A 12,159-nucleotide genomic window follows, 5' to 3' on the forward strand; every position below is an offset into this window, starting at 1 on the left:
GTAGTGGTGTTGTCCTTTTTTTCATTTCTGAGTTTCTGAAACTGATTATATTCTTTCTTTTTCTCTCTCTCTTCAGTATTTAATCAGTATTGCCCAGAGCTTGTTAGTTTTAATATTAAATATTTTCAAAGAAACAACTTTTGTTTTAGAATTTTGGAATTTGTATCTCTTTCCAGTGATCTGAGCATGTCAACTGTATGAAGTGTATATGTCTAGTAATAATTTTCCTTTAAAGTCTGCTTTATGTGATATTAATAGTTATACCAGGTTTTTGTTTATTTGTTTTTAGTGTTCACATGGTATATTTTTTCACCCCTTTAACTTAAACCATACTATATTCTAGCAGCCCATATTTTAATTTAGTAAGACACATTTACCTCTACTTTGAAGGATTTTATTCATTGCCTTTAGTTAATGTGATATTTTGGTTTACATATTCTATCTTGCTATTTGCTCTTTTTTTTTTTTTTTTGTCCCACCTATTCTTTCTTTATTTTCTATCATTTCTTACATTCTTTTGGGATTGATAACTTTGTATTACTTCAACCTCCTATTAATCTTCTGTTTTTCATTTCCTATTCTTTTAGTGAACATCCTGAAAAATACAAGATGTATCTTTCCAATTCTATTGTAAATTAATATCTGTGCTTCTTCTCAGATATTGCAAGGATTTTAAAACACCTTAAATTCTTTTATCATCTTCTTGCAAGCTATTGTTGTCAAGTATGTATAATCTATTTGTATTTTCATTGTTGTTTTCTGTAGCCAACACTAATTTATATCTATTACCACTTTTATTGTTCCTCTTCCCTTCCACCATCTCCTAGCTTCTATCTGGTAAAGTCTTTCTTCTGCTAGGAGAGCACCCTTTCGTATTTAATTTAGTCTGACTCTTGAGTTTTGTTTTTCTGAAAATATCTTTATTTCGCTTTAATTCTTGAAAGATGTTTGTTTGCGCTGTATATTGAATTCTAGATTGAAAATTGTTTTTTTTTTTTGTTATTTGGATATATTTTTCCATAATCATCTGACTTCCATTATTTTTTTGTGAATTCAGCTCTTGGTCTAATTGTTTCATTGTAGGAATTCTGCCTTTTTTTCCTGTGGCTGCTTTTAAGATACTTTCTTTTCCTTTCTTTTCTTCCATTTTTCCTTCCTTCCTTCTCCTCTTCCTCGTCCTCTCCTCCTTCTCTTCTCCTCCTACCTCTAGTAATTTGATTGTGAGATATCTAGGTATGGCCACCATCTTATGGGTAAGAGATAATTAATAAAGGGGTGATTCACAAAGGCATTGGGCAACATATAGGAAAACAGCAAGGGACAGTGCAGACCTGGAGCTACTAATAACAGGACGCGGGATTAGGATTAGAGTTAGGAGCCTTTACTACCCCGAGCAGGAAGGAGTAATAGGAGCTTTTACCAAATGCTGGAAGCAGAGAGACAGTGGAGAAAGCCACTTTACGGAACTATCGCCTTTGGTTGAGGGAAGCGGGCAGCCTGTGGTGACCTGTAGGGAGACAGGGGAATTAATACTGTGATCTCACTCTCCTTTCTTCTCCCTCCAGTCTCTGTTAGTTCTCTTCGTTGGCAACCTGGGACACTGAACAGGAGAGTGGATTTAGAAGGGTACGTGGGTTCATAGGGATTCTTAAAGCTGGGGCTCAGGTATCACAAACATTTTCTATAAGGTGCCAATACATATTTTAGGCTGTGTGGATCTCGTTATGTTCTCTCCTCATTCTTCTCATCTTTTATGACTCTTTAGAAAGTGAAAACCACACTTAACTCACAGGCCATATTGAAACAGGCAGCTGGTCTATAGATAGAGGGATTTAAATTTTTATTTTTTTTTTGCGTTGGGTGGGGTGTTCAGTTTTAGAGAATGAGCCACTACCTCTCTATAACTTTACTGCTATTTTTTCTTTTCTCTGCTTTGGAATTCCCAGGACACAGATGTTAACCCTTCTCATTGTATCCCCTATGTCTTTTACACCCACTTTTGTATTTTCTAACCTGTCTTTCCATGCATATTCTGCATTTTTTTCGGACTCATCTCTCAGTTTCCTAATTTACTTTTTAGCTTTGCCTAATTACTTTTAAACCCTTTTATTGCATTCTTAATTTTGATTATTGTATTTTTCGATGTTAAAATTGTTATTTGCCTTATTTTATAGTTTCTAGTTTTCTGCTAAAATTCTTGATTTTGCCTTTTATTATATCTTGTCAAATTCATTAAGGATAATTATTTTAATGTCTCTTTTCAGTAACTCCATAATCTGGAGTCTTTGTGGAGCACCTTCTATTGTATTCTATTGTTTCCTTTTAGTTTTTTTAAATATTGTTTTAACTCTTTGTTTGCCTGGTTATTTTTTATTGTGTACTGGACATTCTATGTGAGAAATTATAAAATACTTTGGGTCCTAGGATGGTGTTGTTTTTTTTTTCTTCCACAGACTATTCAAGTTTGCTTCTTATAGGTAATTAAGAACAATAGCAACCAAACTTACCTGAATATAGTTTCCAGGATTGAGGATATTTGAAGCTGTATTTCACGAGTTTTTCTGGTTCACTTTGCTCTAAGGAGCTATAGCCATTGTGGTTCCAATGAAAGCAAGATTACCAGGACCCCTTTTTTGGTAACCCCATGACTTTTACTTTGCCCCCCTAAATTTAAGCTGCTGTCAAAAGTAATGCTCAGATCTTCAGCCTCCTTAGCCACTTCTATAGAATTGACAGATACTCTAGGGGAAGAACTATTCCAAATGCCGGACTCACTCTTTAGGTTTTCATCATCATCTTATGGATTTGACGCCATAATTCTCCATGCCCTGCTAGATTACCGATGCATTCAAGCTGATTTTAAAAATCAGGATTTGCAGTTGTTTTTAATGGGAGAGTTCACCTGAACTTCTTAGTTAGCAGGAGTCCCTGATTATTTCTTTGGGAAAATTATTAAAAGTAGAATTATTAGAACAGTGGGAATGCACACTTTAAAGGCTTTTGAGATATACTATCATCTTGCTTATCAATAAGATTGTACAAGTTTACAGATGTTCAGGCGAGTTTTTCCATACCTCACCAACACCAGATACTAATTATAAAAATTGCCAATTAGATAGGTCAAAATTGCTTTCTCATTGAGTTTTTTATTAGGACTATCATTTAGACGGCATAGGTTTGAAACCAGTTTCTGCCTTTTACTAGCTGTGTGACCTACAGCAATTATATTTAAGTTCAGTTGCTCCTCTGAAATATTGGGGTAATGATTATACTTACCTCATCGGTTTGAGGTGAGGCTTAAATGAGTTAATCCAGGTGAAGTGAGTAGAGGAGTGCCTGGTATATAAAAATCTCTGAGTAAATGTTAACTTTAATGTTATTTTCCTTATTAATATTTATCTATTCTTAATCAGTGGTCAGAGTACAATGCTATTGAGGTCTTTGCTCATGCATTTCTTCCTAATTCCTATATCTGTCTGTGGGGACAGAGCCAGGAGTGCAGTTTCCAGGGTCTTGGCCTCACGTGGAAAGGTGCTGGCTCAGATAGTAAACGGCCATCAACTGTGATTGGATGGCCATCAGCTGTGGCTAGTTGGCCAATAATATAAATGCTGTGGCTACGCTAGCAGCAAATGGGGGCATAGCAAGAAGATGGTGGCTGAGCTAGCAAGCAGTGGAGTGTGGGTTGCGGATTGCAGAGAAGCAGACAGCACGTAGCGGATAGTGTGGCTCCTACTTCCTGTGTCTCCAACCCAGCGGCCAGCGAGACTATAGTGGTATGACTCCCTTATCTATGGCTCTGTGGGTGTTCCTTTTTGGCCTCACCATATCCTGCGTTCTTATGTGGGGAGCGGGAGCTGAGACCCCCCAGGCCGCCCTGTGTGACACTGTCTCTCAAAATCTTAATCAGTTTTTATGGCTTAGCTTAGCTGTTTCTTTACTTGTGACATCTTTTCTGATTTCTCTGAGCCAGGTGTGATAGGTTTTTCTGTTTGCAGTGGATTGAATGTCTGTGTGTTCCCCACATTCCTATGTTGAAACCTGAGTCCCAAGGTGATGGTATTAGGAGGTGGGGCCTTTGGGAGGTAATTAGGTCATGAGAGTGGAGCCGTCATGAATGGGATTAGCGCCCCTATAAGAAGAGTCCAGAAAGCTAGTTAGTTCTCTTTTATCACGTGAGGATGCAATGAGAAGTCAGCTCTCTGCAACCTGGAAGAGGGCCTTCACTAGAACTCAACTATGCTGGCAACCTGATCTCCAGAACTGTGAGAAATCAATTTATGCTGTTGATAAGCTACCGAGTCTGTGGTACTTTGTGTTAGCAGCCTGTTCCTCTGCATAGACTATTATTTATACTTGGATTATAGCTAAATTCTGTCTTATACTACAGAGCCCCAGGGCATTATCTACAATCCCCAAATCCAAAGAGCTGTGAAAATGAGTTGTTATAACCTATTTCATGGCAAAATCTCCATTGATCTGAATGTACTTAGAGAAACCTGGTCTGACCTGATGTATACTACTTATAGTCTTCACGTATCCCACTTAGTCTAAACATCCAGACATTTCTTTGCAGGAATATTAATGTGCTTGAGAACAGGGTGCTTTCCAGGGTGTGTGTACATCAGCTCAGTAAACATGTTGTAATCCTCATAGAACTTAGTTCAGTTTCTTAGTCATGGAAGGTGTCTTTATATATATAGCCGACCCTTGAACAACGTGAGTTTGAACAAGGTGGATCCACTTATATGTGAATTTTTTCATTTCACCTGCACATGGAGCTCAAATCCATGTTAAGGGTCATCCGGCGATTGGAAGTCCATGTATGATCCACTTTGGTTAGAAAATGTATGATGTCTCTCCCACTAGGCTGCTGAAAACTCAGATCTTATTTATTTATTTTGCTCCTTGTTGTATATTTTCATATTAAGCAAAGTAACTTAAAATAGTACATGAGTTTTCAATTGTTGTGATTCTGAGAGAGCTGTGGGGAACTGATTTTGTTGAACTTCAGTGAGTAAAAGAGAAGAGTGTGTGCTGTGCAATCAGACTGGCCATGTTGGGGGAGGTCCTAGCAGGGAGTTTCTGAAAGCATGGCCTGTCTCGAAGACATGGACGGTAGTGCCAGAGATGAGCCCTCTTCTTCCCAGTGGTCCAAAGATGAACCCATGAAAGCAGTGCAAATAGTGAGTGTGGATTTAGGTGTATTGTAAACAGATTGTTATGTCCATGTGGGGCTATTTAGGAAAGAGAGATGAAACGTCATTAAGGAGAAACAAAATAAAAATGAAAATAAAGAGTGCTAAGCAATAGAGGAGACTTCCTTTTGTTAGTTTTTGTATAACCAGATTTCTTTGAAATGGATATATAAAAATGAACAGATCCTATTTGAATGGAAAAAGCAACCAACAGCATGGCAACACTTAGAGGCAGGAATGGGACCTTGTAAATAATATCAGTTTAACAGAACCCCTTATTTATGTGTCAGTTCAATAAAAGTGTTATTTTCTTAAAGCAACCACTGGAACAGGTGAGATACTAAATCTGAGTGTGTTTTGTGCTCTTTGGGAAAAGGTATGACAGAAACATACTACCTCAGCTCTATTTACTCACTGCCTATCGATTGAACAGCACCAGAAAAAGCACTGTATTTGTTCAACGCTTCGGGAATTTTAGAGGGGAGCATAATTTCTTCAGTTTGAGGGTTTTGAGCCAGGTCTGCAGGAAAGGTGTATCCAGAGATTGGCAGATAGCATTGTCAGTTGGTCAAACAGTAGTACCTTTCATGATGAAATTACCAACCGCCTATGTGACTGTCTCTTCCTACGCACATTAGCTAGCCTCTCTAAACCTTTGTTTTCTTATCTTTATTGAGGGCAGTGTCTGTCTTCCAGGGTGTTGTGGGGATTAAATTAGATGACATGTAGACTAGTGCAGTGCCTGGCACATTGCTAGCACTTAGTAGCTGGTACTGCTTTTATTATTGTTTGCCCAGGAAATGATCTAAAAGAGCAATAGCTTACCTCACAAAGCTACTTGGTCATTGGGAAGCTCATCTTTATTCCTGAGGAGACAGCCTTCAACCATTCACACTGCCCCTTATGGAGTCTTGGCTAAAAGCCAGACGCCCCAATCCCAGGAGAGATTTTGCACAGAGACAGCTCTAAAGTCCAGAACAGAATGGCAGTGCTGAGGGCTCATTCTGCTCTCTGGTTCTGAATACAACCTGACTGCACGTTAAAATTACCTAGGTTGCCTGTTGAGAATATATGTCCTCAGGCTCCAACTCAGTCTATTGAATCTGTGTTCTGAAACTCATAGTTTTAACATTCTCCTCAGCTGGTTCTTCTGTAGCCAGCCCAGCTCCTGACTAGCATTTGGAGTTACCTCAGACCATTGGGAAACTTGGTCGTTGGGCTACAGAGTGGCCTCTCTGGTATTCCAGGCCTTGTCTGCTTGTTCCCTGTCTTCTGGATCTTGGAATGTCTTTGATCGTTGACCTACTGGCTGCCTTGGCTCTCCTCTCTCACAGCTGTGCCTTCTCTGTCTTAAAGTCTATACCATCCCTCCAAATTGGAATCTACAAAAATGTCCTGAGCTCCAGAGAGGCAAGGCGTGCAAACAAAGCCGAATGAATTCTTGCTCCCTCTGCTCTTTGTGCATTGCTCTGTTGCACACATCTCTTTGTATTGTAGTGATAATAATAATTGTATCATAAAAATTTTTATCATAGCTACTATTTATTGGGCACCTACCATGTGCCAGGCATGTACAGGGCAGAGTGCTTTATGCTTATCATCTAATTTTATTTTATCTTTACAACTCAATGAAGGAGGCTTACTCCCATGTTATTTTATTTCTATTAATTTTTATTTTTCAATTACAATGGACGTTCAATATTATTGTATATTAGTTGCAGGTGTGCAGCATCAGGGTTAGACATTTATATAATTTACGAAGTGATCTCATTGATTAGTACCCACCTGGCACTATACATAGTTATTACAATATTATTGACTGTATTCCTTATGCTGTACTTTATATCCCTGTGACCCTTTTGTACTTTCATTTTATAGAAGAGGAGATTGAGGCTTCGAGTGACAGTTTGCTAAGGATGTGGCTGACATTCTCACTGTTGGACGTCACACTCCTCTTCACCACTTCGTTGATTCAGTGGTTGCTATTTGCATCAACCTCTGCTGATAGGTCAGGGGGATTTGAAACTTTAGTTCCCCCAGAACCTCTTATGTGTGTTAAATGCACCCTAAACATGGAGCAAGTAAATGAATAGATGCAGAGGCACTTGCAAAGTGCTCCGAGAGCACAGAGGAGGGAGTTGTTAAACGGCACCATGGGAGATTTCATGGAGGAGGTGGCAGATGGGTTGTACCTTTATATCATCTTACCTAGTAGGGACCAAAGTGAGGGCCTTTGGGGAGCATTCCATATAGTTATCTTGCCTGCTTTCCCATAATCCATGTTGGCAGGTAGCAAAACATAGATTGTCCAAGTTATGTTGACGTTCTAACTAAACTCTGTGTTACAATGCTTTAGCACTTAAATTCCCTGCCATAGTTCTTTTCCATATGAAATCTGATGTTCGAGTCTCAGAATCAAAGTGAATGGAATATTGATCTTGGAAGCAGTACCAGTTACCACTTGTTGAGTTCCAACGATGTGCCTGGCACCCTGCCCGTGCCCCACAAGCAGTATCCCTTTGACTCCTCCCAGTTGTGCAAGTCCGTTGTCACGTCTGTTTGACTGAGGAGGAAACCAAGGCTGAGAAAGGTTAAGTAACTTATTCTCAACTCAGAAAGACAGCAGGGATGGAGTCGGGTTTAGAAGCCACAGTTGCCTGACTACTGACCCCATGTGGTTTCCGCCCAGCTCTGCTGCTGCCCCGTCTTCCGGATGGGGGCCTGAAGGTCCAGGGAAGATACCTTGTCCAAGGTCATACTTGGGATGGGGCCACAGCAGCTTGTCCAGGTCACTGTGAGTCTTTTCTTGACCTGTGAGCACCCTGTTGGCTGCCAGATTTCTCTAGCATGACACTTAGTGTGACATGAGTAAATGGGAAGCCGGCCCCTTTGGAATGTTGCAATAGTCATTCCTCTTCGTTTGCTCCAAGGATCCACGGTTTTCCCTCCCTGAATAGTTAGGACTCAAAGCTCCTTGTAGGCAGCTTACTCATTATACCCTTTTTTCATATTTACAGCTTAATTCCCCCGTACTTGTATAAATTTCCAGAAACAGGCCCTTTGTAAAGGGCATGTTGGCAAGGCTGTAACTCCACCCTGATTTGAGAGTGCTGCTATAATTAGTTGTTGGTTGGCAATAACTAAATTGAATATAATCCATCATGCTTATTAGATGTGGTGGGGGAGACTTGCACCCTAAAGGATCAGAAGGAAAGACACATTAACTATAGATGAGCTGAGTATTTTCCCAGACTGCTGGATAGACAGAGCACGTGTTCATAACACTACAGCTTTTCTGAAACGGCACAGAAGAAATAGTAAGGACTGGGGAAGGGAAAGCACTTAGAAGCTTTCAAAATAAATTGGGCTGCTTACGTAGTGCCCCTTAAGAAATCAAATAGTGAGATGTGAGTGTGGAAAAGAGGCTAAGTGACTCTTCAGGTAATTACTCGAGATTTTTTTCAGGTAGGATGGAGTTTCTCCAGGCACAGGTATCTTGACACCTCTAGACCATCCTAGTAGCCCAATGGTTTTCAGCATTTGGGAACTTTGACTGTTTTCAATCTCCTGAAATGCTACATGTAAAATAATCTAGATCACAATTACTGGGCTTTTCTTTTTTTTGTTTGTTTTTGTTCCTCAAGGTCAAAACATACCTTTCTTAGGAGATGCAGTATATGGCTTTGTCGACTGATATTTTGAAGGATGTGTCCTTCATGACAGCACTGTTGTAGTTGGCTACACAGATGTCAGAATCAACCCACATTCAAGAACCTAAATGAATAGACTGTAATTCCGCTTTGTTTGTATGCATCCTGGCTGGGGAGCAACCTCAGCCCATGGTTGTGACAAGAAAATTCACAGACTTATTTTGATATCTATTTCTGTTCACAAAATTAGTATTTGGTTGTCCCTTACCTTTATTTTTGCTTCATAAACACACTGGAAAATTATGAAAAAATTCACCCACACCACAGGTTAGTATCTCTGAGGCCAGAGCTTAGGAAAGTGTGAACCTTGTGTGGAGCAGATGCATTGGAAAAACACAACGCTTGGCTCCACTGCACTTTGTTTTGTCACTGCTGCGCTGGCCTATGGTCACAGGAGTTTATAGAGGATGTGAAAATGCCAGTGTTTGGCCCAACTCACTCCTGGAAAAGCAATCTAAAACAAACGACGGTAGCACCATTCTTGTAAAAAAAAGAAAAAAGGAAAAAAACAAAACAAAAGAGACAGCTACCTAGTTTTCATTTCTTGTTGGACGCCTTGCCACATTTATTGTGCGTCTCCGCTGGTTGTAGATAAAAGCTAAGAGATACGTGGACCATCTCTTATTTTCCTCCTACTGAGCATGTCAGTCTCCAAGGCATGATGGACACACACACAACTAGTCGGACAGCACTGCCATTGCTGTGAATGACATTTATTTGTTTTATTGAATGTTGTCAAGTCTAATCTCAAGAAGCAGCACAGCATAAAGCATAGCTTCCATTTTATTTTGTGTTTCTTCTAGAGTCAGAATCAGATTTTCTTTGTGTTCACTCCACACGGGCAATGCTTCCCTGCTGAGCCTCATATATTAAACAGAAATATTTGGGTAGAGTGCTTATAGGTCTTCTGTTCTCACAGAATCTAATTCCAAGTTTTGGTTTCCCCAAATTAATCATTATGATCATTTATTATGTCTTGGGGCAATTCTTTCAAATGTGTTACTTCTAAATATTTATTTCACTATTGGGAGATGGATTTCCCGAGTGATGGCTGATTACAATGGAGCTGGCTGTGTTATTGTGCTTAGTTTATTTTAGGTTCGTCTGAATTTTTAAACAGTTCTCGGCCTATCTTGCAGTAATAAAGCTTTTATTACTATTCACATCCTTTCCCTATTTATTTAATTTTATTGTCAACATTCTTCTGTGGATGTTGAGAATTTTATGAAAAAGGAAGACGGGTTGAGAGCGATCAGCTTGCTTAAAGTCTAATTGCTGCTGGGACTAAAGATCCAATTTCTTGACTCCGAGACCAGTTTTCTAATTCTTGCCTAATCGATTCCTGAGCTTTACTTGCCATTGATATGAACTGTATTTTTGACTTCTTCAAACCACATCTCCTCCCCAGCCCACACACCAGACGTGTGTGCGTGTTTGCACAGGCATGCGTCCATACATATGGCTTCCTTTTACCCCTCACCCTCCATCCAACCTTGAAAAATTATATCTCCTTACCTTGCCCCCAAGCAGTCTTCACTTCTAGAACTAAATGGGAAATGAAGGCAGTTGAAGCAAAAGGAATAATTCTGACGTATGGAAAAAAATATCTCAGTAGTTTCCCAGGAAGTTTTGCCTGAGTCGCTAAAACGATGGCCCCATTTCTGCTTCTCTTTGACAGTGTGGATGGACTTTGGGCAATTTGAACATAATTGGACAAAAGGAGAACCTGTTTTCACATTATGTTGTTCTTAATTGAGATAGTATTTATAGCTAGCAAACTGAGAGATTTTTATACTGAGAAAGTGTCCCCTATATTAATGACCCAGTTCACTTGGGACAGCCACTCAGTCACCCCTCAATCATTAAGAAAGCCAAGCACTGGCTTTTCATTTTTCATGCTGGAGATTTCCCCCATAAAGCCATGGTGTGATAGAAGGTGATTCATCGCTTCTATGACTCATTCTGGACTGAGGAACCCGTGTGCTAGATGTAGTTCCTGTAGGGTCCTGTCTCTGATGCTCAGCTTTCTTTTTGGCAATCAGTTCCCTGGCATTGTCAGTGCAACATGGTCGGTGTGTAGACTAAGACGTGGTTAGACTCCTTGCCTGCTTCCGTCAGGCCTCAATATGCTGGAAGTGCTGTCTACCTGGACGGGGGAACGTCTGGAGTAGCCTTATGTAAGTGATTCCAGCACACATGACTCCACTCATGAAAGGGATTTGTTCCGGAAAGCCAAAGGATTACTTGGAGAGAGGGATATCTGAGTTCCTATTGTGGGATAATCGTGAAACCTTCTACCCAGTTTCAAGATACCTAATGAAGATTTAAAAAGTTGTCATAGTGGAAATACATAGGTTCTGGAGCTGTAGGACCAACACTATAACTAAGCCTCTGTATCTTTGTAGGCAAGATGTAGGTAGCAATGTCTGCCTTATCACATGCACACACACATACACACACATATATACACATATATGCATATACATGTACAGAGGGTACCAAAAATATATACACGTTTTAAGAAAGGAAAAAACTTAAAATTTTAATACTCAATATATACCGATAAAAAGATGCATACAAGTCACATGTATACATTTCTTGGCACCCATGTATATGTATGTGTGTATATACACACACGCACACACACACACACATATACACATATATGCATATACATGTACAGAGGGTACCAAAAATATATACACATTTTAAGAAAGGAAAAAACTATTAAAATTTTAATACTCAATATATACCAATAAAAAGGTGCATACAAGTCACATGTATACATTTTTTGGCACCGATGTATATGTATGTGTGTATAGATACACACACACATACACACTCACACACACACATTGCCTAAAACATTGTGATGCCTCTTCTCATAGCTTCTCATCTTGTTGCTTCTCAATATATATAAGGGCCTCTCCTTAAGGGGAGCCTAGGATGAGAGTAGAGAACTGGATGCACTCAGATTCTCTGCCTATTGCTGCTTACTACGTGTTTCTCTTGACCAGATAATCTGGCTGCAACAGACAGAATCTCTTTCAGCCTTGGATTGTATCATAAAACAGTACGCATGATTCTGTCCTTTTCTCTGGGCTTCCTGCTGACCCCGAGTTTGTTTGCACATGTTATTTCTATATCATCTTACATCAGTACCCTTTGGTAATGTTTCAGTTTCTTAGTTTGCAAAACATTTACTCCAATAAATTCCTAGGTCGATTGTTTCAAGGTAGTGCATTACGGGG

General features: G+C 39.6%; 1 protein-coding gene across 3 annotated transcripts in view; it reads left to right on the forward strand.

Moving 5' to 3' along the window:
• KCNH1 (potassium voltage-gated channel subfamily H member 1) overlaps positions 1-12,159 on the forward strand; it is a 331,725-nt gene that overhangs the window by 92,209 nt on the left and 227,357 nt on the right. The window lies entirely within an intron of this gene.

The sequence above is a fragment of the Rhinolophus sinicus genome, chromosome 11 (genome assembly GCF_057876585.1).
Source record: "Rhinolophus sinicus isolate RSI-liver-muscle chromosome 11, RSI-T2T, whole genome shotgun sequence".
Lineage (NCBI taxonomy): Eukaryota > Metazoa > Chordata > Mammalia > Chiroptera > Rhinolophidae > Rhinolophus > Rhinolophus sinicus.